At 39.1% G+C, this 13,370-nt stretch overlaps 1 protein-coding gene across 1 annotated transcript in view; it reads left to right on the forward strand.

The window, feature by feature from the left end:
* LOC126483828 (fatty acid synthase-like) overlaps positions 1-13,370 on the forward strand; it is a 394,620-nt gene that overhangs the window by 273,784 nt on the left and 107,466 nt on the right. The window lies entirely within an intron of this gene.

A 13,370-nucleotide genomic window follows, 5' to 3' on the forward strand; every position in this document is an offset into this window, starting at 1 on the left:
GGGAAACTGACAACGGCTGGGAGTGAAGTGTGCTGATCGTATACGTCTCCATGCTGCATGTGAACGACTCCGTTGCCAGAGGATGACATGGTGTAGGGTACTGAGTAGCCCGTCTGGCACAGTCTGTGGAGGTTCACTTTTAAATTCATATGAGCTGACTTTGTAGCATTGTTCTCGGCAGCAGCAAAAATACTTAGTTTTTATTTTGTTACATGCATCCACTTTAATCAGTTTATTTAATTACATGCTTCTACCTGAAAGTGATCCATAGCTATTTTATTGTTATCTGTGTTGAGCAGTGCATTTCCTTTCACTAAATGTTTGTGTATTTTGTGAGTGCCAGTGAAGCACTATCTGACCTTGTAGTATAGTTTCACAATACCAAAGCACCACATTCACCTATCTCAGTTCGAATTAGCTGCCATAACAAATAATCAGTAGTCTCCAGACTTTGACAAGTAACTGATAATCAGAAGCAGAATAGCAATGGTACTTAGATGAGTATAATAACAGCTTGGGATAGAAGTATATTTATTGTGTGTTGCTGAAAGCAGATAAAGATGTACCAACACAGTGGGAATTGACCTTCTCCAAAACAGTTGGACTCTGTGTTACCTACAGATGACAGACTGCTTAAAGCACTTATAGAGAAAGCTTTTGCACCTGTGGTAACTTTGACACAGCCAGGAATCCCCGATGTCACAGCACCTTTTGATACGCCTCAAATGGTTGGTCCAAACCCACCTACAGGGGATTGAAGAACACTTGCAGGGTCACTTTGTAGAAGGAAAGTTGGTACAAGTTGCATGGTTGCCCCTTTAAATGACCACTGCACAGGAGCAGAAGAAAACAGAGAGAAAGTTGAAATACTAAATTTCATATTCCAAAATCTTTTCAGTGAGAAAGATTGTACTATGGTTCCTTCATTCTGACATCACACAAAAAACAAAATACATGTTGAGATAAGTGATTTGAATGTAGAATATGGAATTGTTCATCAGTAAAAAGGTGACAGGACCTAGTGGAGATACTGGTACAATTCTACAGAGAGTATGTGAAGAAACATGCCCCTCTTCTAAAGCAGTCAAATATTTGTTGTTGGAGGAATGAGGTGTTCCAATTGAACAGAAAAATGGACAGGTCATTCCAAAATTCAAGAGGGTTGTTGAACTGATGCACAGAATTGTAAGTCTATGTTACTTACAAAAGTTTGTTATAGAATTTTTGAATACATTTTATGCTAATGTATTATACTTTCCTTGAGACTTATAATCTCCTGTACAAGAAACAACATGGATTCCATCAACAAAAATCCTGTATAACTCAACTTGTTGTTTGTCCACGAGATCCAGAAGGCAATAGATGTCAGTGCTTAGTGTGACGTGACATTCCTTACTTCCAAATAGTGGTAGATACAGTTCCATACTGTCATCTGGAAACAAAATACAAGTGTACTGAATATCTGACATGCTTTTTGGTTAAATTGAAGAGATCTTAGCAAATGTAACAACTCATTCTTAATGGAGAGAAATCTTCTGACAGAAAAGTTGTTTCTGATGTATCAAGAGGGAATGCTATTGGGACCACTACTGTTAAGAATGCATATAAATGGTCAAGCAGATAATGTCAGAAAGTCCATGGGGCTGTTCTTGGATGACAATGATGTTTATAGGAAAACTGAAATGTTAAAAAATTAATGCAGTGAAACACAGGAAGACATGCATAGGATCAACATTTGTAGCATGAATTGGCAGTTGTTTCTCAACATAAAAATATTCCGTAGTCTGCAAAAATATATGGACAGATCCATTAATTTTGGATTACATGATCACTGTAAAATCACTGGAAACAGTGACGTCCATTGAACATCTGGAACTACGTACACAGACCTATTTGAAATGTAATGTCCACATGAAACTAGCCACAAAAAAGGCAGATGCTGTACTAAGTTTCATTGGAAGAATGCTCAGAAAGTGTAGTCCATCAAAGAATGAGGTAGCTTACAATACCACCATTCACCTCAGACTTGAGTATTGCTCTTTAGTCTGGGACCCTTACTAGAACTAATAGAGAGAATATAGATCTAAAGAAGAGCAGCATGTTTCATCAATGGCTTAAGGATATATTCATCCACTATAGTGAAAGATGCTAGAGGCATTGTGCACAAAGACATGATTTACACTTACTGTTAAAATTCTGAGAGCACATGTTCCTACGAGGGGCATTTGAAAAGTCAGTGAAAAGTCCAAGAGATGGCACCACTGGTGCATATCGAGGACATGTCTAGTTAGCAGCATCTTTGGAAAGAATGCACACCAAGTTTCAGCTATATTTGTCTATTTCTTTGTGTTTGGCGTTCATGTGAATCAAGGAAGTCGAGTGATTGTCAAAAAATGGACGCAAACAAATTTCATGTGGTGATTAAACATTACTTAATGAAAGGCAAAACGTCTCAGGAGACTAGAGAGAAGCTTGATATACATTACAGCGACCTTCAATTAGAACACTTTATAAGTTGTTTAAAAATTTTCGGAGTGGCCATATGCGCATAAGTGATGCTGAACATTCTGGATGCCCTGTGGAGGTTACGACTCCAGAAATCATTGATAAAATCCATGATATGGTGATGGATGACAGAAGAGTGAAGGTGCATGAGATTGTTTGTTCTGTGAGCACCTTGAATGAATGGGTACATAATATTTTGCATAAAAATTTGGACATGAGAAAGCTATCCACAAGATGGGTTCTGTGATTGCTCACACTTGACCAAAAACGGAATTGTGTGAAGTGTTGCAAGGATGGTTTGCAGCTGTTCAGGAAGAATCTGCAGGACTTTAAGCATTGTTTCATCACTGTGGATGAAACATGGATACATTACTATACTCCTAAGACCAAACAATAATATAAACAATGGGTTACCAAGGGAGAATGTGCACCAAAGAAGACGAAGACCATTCCTTCACCGGGAAATGTTATGGCGACTGTCTTTTGGGATTCGCAAGGGATAATCCTCATTAAGTATTTGGAAAAGGTTAAAAATATTACAGGTGCATATTATACATCATTATTGGACTGTTTTAAAACCGAGTTGCCAGAAAAATACCGGCGATTGGACCGCAAAAACGTCCTTTTCCATCACAACAATGCACCAGCACACACCTCAGCAGTTGTGGTCGCGAAATTAATCGAAATAGGATTCCAACTCGTTTCACATCCCCCCTTTTCTCCAAACTTGGCTCCCTCAGACTACTATTTGTTCCTCAATTTGAAGAAATGGCTGGTAGGACAAGATTTTATTGAAATGAGGAGATGATTGCAGAAACTAATAGCTATTTTGCAGAATTGGACAATTCCTATTACTTGGAAGGGATCAACAAATTAGAACAGCATTGGACGAAGTATATAAGTCTAAAAAGAGACTATGTCGAAAAATAAAAAAGGTTTACCCCAAACACATAAGTAGTATTTATTTTTGCACGGACTTTTCAAATGCCTCTTGTAGAAGAACTAGGCAGCATAGTGGTTCCTCTTATGTATATCTCGCTAAAAGACCATGCAAGGAAAACTGGTGAGATTCAAGCTCTTTCAGAAGCTCTCTACAGGTATTCTTCCAGTGCAGCATTAACAGCTTATTGGAGCAGAAAAATGGGCAAATAAAGAAGAAAGGAAGGAAGATCGGGGTTTAATTTCCTGCCAAAAGTGAGATCATTAGAGACAGAGCACAAGTTCATATTGTTTTAAGGACGGGGAAGGAAACTGGCTGCACCCTTTCAGAGGAAGGGGGGAAACGACAATAGTATATGAAGCACATTCCATCACGCACCGTGAGGTGTCTTGTGGAATATATGCATAGATGTTTTTGATAATTATGGATTTTTTTAAAAATTTATGTTAGGGATTGAAAACCCATGAAGTCAAGATCACACATGAAATCTTCTTTATTTGGATGGATTACTAGTTTCAGCTAACAATCTAGCCATCTTCAAATCACAAAACATTTTCAATTAGTGTTGGTGCCATTACAGTTTCACACATTGTTAAAATCTCTCTCTTAAAATTGCAACACCCATACAAGACATAATTTAAAATAGCTTTTCAGCATTCATGGCCAGTGTAATGGAACAACGCCATAAAACAAAGGTGTCCTGCCTTAACAACTTCATAACTGGCACAGTCAGTATTTACATCTCTAGCTGTAACACGGTACATGTGAATAGTATGACAGCTCATGTTTATTACAGTGTTCAACAAATGCAACATTTGGCTCATAGATAGAATACACGTATGTGGCCTATACTGGAGCAGAATGTGAGTTCCATTTTGGTACAATACAGCCCATACATGTGTTGTTGTTGTTGTGGTCTTCAGTCCTGAGACTGGTTTGATGCAGCTCTCCATGCTACTCTATCCTGTGCAAGCTTTTTCATCTCCCAGTACCTACTGCAACCTACATCCTTCTGAATCTGCTTAGTGTATTCATCTCTTGGTCTCCCTCTACGATTTTTACCCTCCACGCTGCCCTTCAATACTAATTTGGTGATCCCTTGATGCCTCAGAACATGTCCTACCAACCGATCCCTTCTTCTGGTCAAGTTGTGCCACAAACTTCTCTTCTCCCCAATCCTATTCAATACTTCCTCATTAGTTATGTGATCTACCCATCTAATCTTCAGCATTCTTCTGTAGCACCACATTTCGAAAGCTTCTATTCTCTTCTTGTCCAAACTAGTTATCGTCCATGTTTCACATCCATACATGGCTACACTCCATACGAACACTTTCAGAAATGACTTCCTGACACTTAAATCAATACTGGATGTTAACAAATTTCTCTTCTTCAGAAACGCTTTCCTTGCCATTGCCAGCCTACATTTTATATCCTCTCTACTTCGACCATCATCAGTTATTTTGCTCCCCAAATAGCAAAACTCCTTTACTACCTCATTTCCTAATCTAATTCCCTCAGCATCACCTGACTTAATTAGACTACATTCCATTATCCTTGTCTTGCTTTTGTTGATGTTCATCTTATATTCTCCTTTCAAGACACTGTCCATTCCATTCAACTGCTCTTCCAAGTCCTTTGCTGTCTCTGACAGAATTACAATGTCATCGGCGAACCTCAAAGTTTTTATTTCTTCTCCATGAATTTTAATACCTACTCCGAATTTTTCTTTTGTTTCCTTTACTGCTTGCTCAATATACAGATTGAACAACATCGGGGAGAGGCTACAACCCTGTCTTACTCCCTTCCCAACCACTGCTTCCCTTTCATGTCCCTCGACTCTTATAACTGCCATCTGGTTTCTGTACAAATTGTAAATAGCCTTTCGCTCCCTGTATTTTACCCCTGCCACCTTTAGAATTTGAAAGAGAGTATTCCAGTCAACATTGTCAAAAGCTTTCTCTAAGTCTACAAATGCTAGAAACGTAGGTTTGCCTTTCCTTAATCTTTCTTCTAAGATAAGTCGTAAGGTCAGTATTGCCTCATGTGTTCCAGTGTTTCTACGGAATCCAAACTGATCTTCCCCGAGGTTGGCTTCTACTAGTTTTTCCATTCGCCTGTAAAGAATTCGTGTTAGTATTTTGCAGCTGTGACTTATTAAGCTGATAGTTCGGTAATTTTCACATCTGTCAACACCAGCTTTCTTTGGGATTGGAATTATTATATTCTTCTTGAAGTCTGAGGGTATTTCGCCTGTCTCATACATCTTCCTCACCAGATGGTAGAGTTTTGTCAGGACTGGCTCTCCCACGGCCGTCAGTAGTTCCAATGGAATATTGTCTACTCCGGGGGCTTTGTTTCGACTCAGGTCTTTCAGTGCTCTGTCAAACTCTTCACGCAGTATCATATCTCCCATTTCATCTTCATCTACATCCTCTTCCATTTCCATAATATTGTCCTCAAGTACATCGCCCTTGTATAGACCCTCTTATATACTCCTTCCACCTTTCTGCTTTCCCTTCTTTGCTTAGAACTGGGTTTCCATCTGAGCTCTTGATATTCATACAAGTCGTTCTCTTATCTCCAAAGGTCTCTCTAATTTTCCTGTAGGCGGTATCTATCTTACCCCTAGTGAGATAGGCCTCTACATCCTTACATTTGTCCTCTAGCCATCCCTGCTTAGCCATTTTGCACTTCCTGTCGATCTCATTTTTGAGACGTTTGTTTTCCTTTTTGCCTGTTTCACTTACTGCATTTTTATATTTTCTCCTTTCATCAATTAAATTCAATATTTCTTCTGTTACCAAAGGATTTCTACTAGCCCTCGTCTTTTTACCTACTTGATCCTCTGCTGCCTTCACTACTTCATCCCTCAAAGCTACCCATTCTTCTTCTACTGTATTTATTTCCCCTATTCCTGTCAATTGCTCCCTTATGCTCTCCCTGAATCTCTGTACAACCTCTGGTTCTTTTAGTTTATCCAGGTCCCATCTCCTTAAATTCCCACCTTTTTGCAGTTTCTTCAGTTTTAATCTACAGGTCATAACCAATAGATTGTGGTCAGAGTCCACATCTGCCCCTGGAAATGTCTTACAATTTAAAACCTGGTTCCTAAATCTCTGTCTTACCATTTTATAATCTATCTGATACCTTTTAGTATCTCCAGGGTTCTTCCATGTATACAACCTTCTTTCATGATTCTTAAACCAAGTGTTAGTTATGATTATGTTGTGCTCTGTGCAAAATTCTACCAGGCGGCTTCCTCTTTCATTTCTGTCCCCCAATCCATATTCACCTACTATGTTTCCTTCTCTCCCTTTTCCTACACTCGAATTCCAGTCACCCATGACTATTAAATTTTCGTCTCCCTTCACAATCTGAATAATTTCTTTTATTTCATCATACATTTCTTTAATTTCTTCGTCATCTGCAGAGCTAGTTGGCATATAAACTTGTACTACTGTAGTAGGTGTGGGCTTTGTATCTATCTTGGCCACAATAATGCGTTCACTATGCTGTTTGTAGTAGCTTACCCGCATTCCTATTTTCCTATTCATTATTAAACCTACTCCTGCATTACCCCTATCTGATTTTGTGTTTATAACCCTGTAGTCACCTGACCGGAAGTCTTGTTCCTCCTGCCACCGAACTTCACTAATTCCCACTATATCTAACTTCAACCTATCCATTTCCCTTTTTAAATTTTCTAACCTACCTGCCCGATTAAGGGATCTGACATTCCATGCTCCGATCCGTAGAACGCCAGTTTTCTTTCTCCTGATAACGACATCCTCTTGAGTAGTCCCGGCCCGGAGATCCGAATGGGGGACTATTTTACCTCCGGAATATTTTACCCAAGAGGACGCCATCATCATGTAATCATACAGTAAAGCTGCATGCCCTCGGGAAAAATTACGGCTGTAGTTTCCCCTTGCTTTCAGCCATTCGCAGTACCGGCACGGCAAGGCCGTTTTGGTTATTGTTACAAGGCCAGATCAGTCAATCATCCAGACTGTTGCCCTTGCAACTACTGAAAAGGCTGCTGCCCCTCTTCAGGAACCACACGTTTGTCTGGCCTCTCAACAGATATCCCTCCGTTGTGGTTGCACATACGGTACGGCTATCTGTATCGCTGAGGCACGCAAGCCTCCCCACCAACGGCAAGGTCCATGGTTCATGGGGGGGCATACATGTGTATACTACTTAAATGCTGAATGTTGTATTTCTTGAACATTGTAATGAGCATCACCTGCCTTACTATTGAGATGTACAACGTTACAGGAACATATACTGTATGTGATGATCTCTGTTATAAAATGATCTGAATACTGAGTCTGTCAGTTACTAAGTTGTAATTGTGTAACACCTTTGTTTTCTGGCCATCTATCAATTACACTGGCCACAAATGATGAAACACTGTTTTTAATTATGTCATGTTTAGATTTTGTCATTTTAAGGAAAATTTTATTGATGTGTTTAAGGAAGATTTTAATGATGTGTGAAGCCATAATGGCACCTACGTTAATCAAGATGTTTTATGATATGAATCCATCTAACAAGCCATCCAAATGAAGAAGATTTCATGTGTGATCTTAATTACATTGGTTTTCAGTCCCTAACATAAAAAAATACATATCTCCTGTTTTAAAATGCCAACAAACTTGGTAGTATGCATTAAGTTTACTAGTGCATGTTCAGTGGGAAGTACCAGCAGGGTTTTGCAATACATTAAAACAGTGCACACTTTTCTAGTGTACAAATGCAATCACGTTTTAGATCAGTTGGAAAAGGGTAGCAGAAAGACCAAAGCTCATCTAGATACTGAAATATTATTCATGAAAGAAACAGAGAAAATTGTTACCTACAGTTTGCTTTTACATAATCTTTCAACATCCTCATTCCTTCCTTCTTTTTTTTTTTTTCTTTCTTCCTGTTAAACAAACCTATTAATTACCTCATCATAATTAATAATTTGAAGCAAACTGTTCTCTATGAAAATGTGTAGAGCTGGGGTCTTCAGGGCTCCCAAGGAGCTGGGACTCAGGCACATGCCAATGAACATGCCCTTAACTCCATAGCTTCAGCAAGCAGTTCTTCCCAGAAAGTTGCACCACCATAATGCTTAGGAATACATATAAATGCAAGCTTTTTAAATTAAATGGGTATTGATGGTAAATCTACTCGTAGAATATAATAGACACTCTTAAAAGAGAAATTAGAAATATGAATGTACATTCTGTATATTGCAATTGGCCAAAATTCTTCTTTTTTGGGTAAATATTAGGTTTAGCTTCAGTTTATCTTCCAATAATAATATAGCAACTGAGTGTTATGCTCATCCAAAGTCCTCAATAATCAAGCAGCTCACACACTTAGAGAATTCTTTTTATTGTACAGAACATAGTCCGATCCAGCAATATAAATTAACTTTTTTTAGTTATAAGAAGTGATGGACTGCTTAGGTGGACATCGACGTATTGATAATTATCTCAGCCAGATTTATACTTGGGGAATGACTGTAACAAACTCACTCCAAATCTTACATTTTTCTAAGTTATTACTAGTTCTTCTCTCATGGAATAATAAAAAAACATGATGCTGTTCCTTGTTGATTATTAGGAGACCCTACAGATGTAATTCTGCAGCAGTCCTTGTGACATATTAATTACAACCAATTTTTGTCCTATCACAAGTGTACTTCCTATAATTGAGTGTGTTTGAAATTATGTAGTGAATATAAGATTAATTTCTCCCCCTCTCAGAATCTTTATGAGGAAAGTACTACAACTTATTTATAACATTTTCCAGTTATCATAGTTACAGCTCATGGCAAGTATTGTGCCACCCTATCTTTAAACATCTTTCGTACACTGTAAAACATCTTTCGTACACTGTAAAGCTTTTCTCATCACCTAATGTTGTGAACTATTTCTACTGTTTTCAACTCAGAAATGGTTTTGGGGTTATTGCTGTATACCTTGTCTTTAATATAGCCCCACAATAAAGAGTCTCATATGTTCAGATCGGGAGAATATGGTGCCTAATCGAGGCCCACACCAGTGACTTCTGAGTACCCCAGAGCCGGAATGCGGTCCCCATCGTGCTCCTCCTGGACACCAAACATTCACCTACTTCAGTGGGGTCAAGCTCTGTCTTGCATGAACCACATCTTGTCAAAATCAGGGTCACTTTGGATGACGGGGATGAAATCATCTTCCAAAACCTTCACATACCATTCAGTAGTCACCATGCCATCAAGGAATATCTCACTAATTATTCTGTGACTGGACATTGCACACCATACAGTCACCCAATCAAGGTTAAGAGACTTCTCGATTGCAAAGTGCTGATTCTCAGTCCCACAAATGTGCCAATTTTGCCTATTGATGAACCCATCCAAATGAAAGTAGGCTTCATTGCTAAACCAGACCATGCATACATATACTAATTCCCATCATGATCCACAGCCAACCATGCAGTTTGAACATCCTAATGCAAACTGTTCGGAAGCTATGATGATTTTATTTCGTATAGTTCAATAACTGTCACCCTCTATTTACTACACGTGTTCACATTGCTTCCATGTTATCATAAACTTCGCTCTTCTTGCAGGTATTTCAGACATAGTTCTCACATTCAGCAACTGTTAATAAATCATCTTCATTAACATAATCCTATTCTCTGCATCATGTTGAGATTTTGGCTTGCTTGCTACATCCTGTTCATTATAACTTCTTAGCATATTAAAATCATTTCTACTGCTTCTTAACATGCTACCATTCAGCACTTTGTAGCCTGACCAATCTTGCTTGTGTATAGAATAACTTCATCTAAATTCACTATAATATTTTATTAATTGCTTTGTTATTACAACTTTATCATTAGCACTTGTGCCTGGCATTTTTGACGCATCAGTACATTTTACACTGAATGCCATTATCTAACTTCATCACATTTTTAGTTCACTCTCATTGATACATACTGCATTGCTCTCATTTTCAATAGTATAGCTTGCTCCACATTCTGACTGGATATCTTGTGGTCAGCCACCATTCCTGCTTCAGATATGTTCTCTCTGCTCATTTTCAAATATCCTACTTCCAGATTTCCAGTTTCTCATTCATTTCATCAGACCTAGTCTCCCTAGGTTTCTAATTTTTGGTGGTTTCCATGTTGAACTGTTCTATGGCTTCTATGTTTTATAGTGGTTTTTATGTATTTCTTAAAGGAAATTATTTTCCTGCATAAGCTTTTATTTCATTTTGAAATAAAAACTGTACTTCATTTTTTTAGCAATTAGCTAACTCTTGAGAATTATCAAGCTACAACACAAAAAAAGCTGTAATGTTTACACCATATTATATCCTGTACATCAGTGTGGGGAAAAAGCAACATGTGATGGAATCCCTAATAAGAGTTTCACACAACAATAGTGAACACAGGCACATCCATCCCAAATGGGAAGTTCATGTGTAAAGCGGCAAAAGTTCAACCCTCATGCAGGTTTTGTCACTGTTTTAATCCATTAAAATATGTTATCATAGTTACCATAGTGAGAAAACACATGCTGTGGTCAGAATCACTGTAATGTAGTTTGATAATGCACATAATGGCAAAATAAGCTAAAAGTTGAATAATGAACTAAATATCAAAATAAAAGAATGACTTACACAGGAAAATTATATCCTGTAAGAAATTACAACTATGTATTTTTTTCCTACATTTCATACATTTAGGTCTTCAATTGCACTTGTGTTTCACCTACCACCCAGCATCTATTTTTTCCATTAGTGCCTTAAAATATTCCATTATTTCCCTCAAAATTTCCTCAAACCCTGTCACTCTCATTCTTCTGGTTGGATTGGATGGTTCAACTAATTTCTTCAAGACTAACATGGTTGTCAGAGTCACTAGACATTCGACCCTAATCCTCATTACCTGATCCTCTTTAGGTTCTATGTTTTTGTACAAATGTTCCCTGACTTTGCAAGTGGTAACAGCACATCTGCTTCATCAATATCCACACTGCTATTTGCAGCCTGATCTGTATATGTGTGTTTTGTTTTTCATGATCCAATAAAAAAATTATTTGTTGTCATTGGTTGCACTTTCTCATGATTATTTGTCTACTTTGTCTAAGTCATTGCTTATTTTGTGCTGTCATAAAGTTAGCTACCATGCTGCTTGTTCTGATGATTACAACAGTTCATGCTGGATGAATGCTGATGTTTATGCCAGTATCATTAATTTTTTGTTCATCATTATCTCAGGACCACCATCAAAACAGTGTCATGAACCATCACACTTGCCATAAATGTAGCTTTACGAGGTGACAGTGTCTCAGTAACAAAGCCTGGGAGTTAAATTTCAGAAGAAGGAATGAAACTCAATGTGGTGCAAGTTAATCTACGGGGGAGCAGAGAGCTTGAACACTGCATGGAGATGACCCCAGAGATAAACACAAATGCACCCAGTGCAAATGGTTGACACTAGCACAAGGAAACAGAGCATGGAAAGAGATGAAGGCTATGTTTAAGGCAGTTGAAATCAGTATAGTAACTCCCATGCCAGTCATATTGCTGCTGACAGGTAAACACCTCCATCCATGCCATGCTTTGCACATTCCCTCCATGACATCATTTAGTTCCGTCCCACTGCAATATCCATACTGGCTCATTTGCATCCATCTTGATGTCCGCTGCTGGAGTTACTAAAGCATTCACCCCTGAAAATGCCATGTAGGGTTGAAAATGGCCTGGTTTCTGCCATGACATCTGTCTTAAAACCGGTGAGTTTGCGAGATTCCTCAGCAGCAGATCAACCATCGAAAAGCAGTACTGATGCTGCTGGCTTCGTCGGAAGGGCCTTATGGAGGTCGGGGTGAAAGCTGATACTCCAACAACAGTAGGAGCAAGGACTCAAGCACTGGCCAGAGATGGGCAAAGGGCATCAGGTCATATTCCATGGGCTCGATATCAGCAGTCATAGGAGCTATCTCTGTCAGTTCCTCAGTCCACAATTGAAGGTAGAATAGCTGAAAATGTCAAAGGGACAACTGTGGGAGCGAATGCAGCCACAACTGGGAGCTCTCCACAGACCAGTGGCATGACTGACTTCTTCACTTGGAGACTGCAGTGGAGGTTCCTGATTGTAATGATGGGTCACCTACTCCCATCATCCACTGCAAACCAGTGCCAACCTTTGTGGCCTACCACAACACTCAGAATCCACCCATACTGGTGACTGAAAGACTGGATTCATATGGCATCCCAGTGAGGAAGAAGGAGCAGGAAATAATGGTTTGGGGCATGTAACTTGCAGTGCAATAAATTAAAAAGAGCCTGCAGCTGTGGCCTATGCAAATGCTCTGCTCTTAACTGGCATCACCTGGCATGAAGGAAGACAAATAGACACTGCATTGTTGTGGAATGAGAATGACACAGACTTTTTCATTTGAGTCTTGAACATTCACACAAATCACTCAGCTGGATGAAGCAGGTGGTAGTCAGGTACCAGATACCATTGTGGACGGAAAAATCTGCAAGCTCCTGTCACATGCATTACACACTGTTATCGAAGACGAGAGTATAAGGGGAGCCCTTGACAGCAAAAATGACCAATAATGCATGAACAGTGGTTTCAGCATTGTGGAGAACAACTTCGCAACATACAGAAAATTTGATAACACATGCTACTGAAAAATGGGGCCCGAAAATTTGATGTGCACCCTCTCCTGAGGCTGCTCCAGAGCTGGCCAAGGGGAAAATTTGTATGGTAGCACAACCTGATTCTGTGCACAGCCTGCATGAGGTGTTTAATACCATGAATGATCACTGGCCAGGAGACATGACTCCAATCCAAAGCATTTGTGTGAGACATACCCCAGTGTGATACATGCAGCAACTGGAGGATGGAAGGATGCAAT

This window comes from Schistocerca serialis, chromosome 6 (genome assembly GCF_023864345.2).
Source record: "Schistocerca serialis cubense isolate TAMUIC-IGC-003099 chromosome 6, iqSchSeri2.2, whole genome shotgun sequence".
NCBI classification, from domain to species: Eukaryota; Metazoa; Arthropoda; class Insecta; order Orthoptera; family Acrididae; genus Schistocerca; species Schistocerca serialis.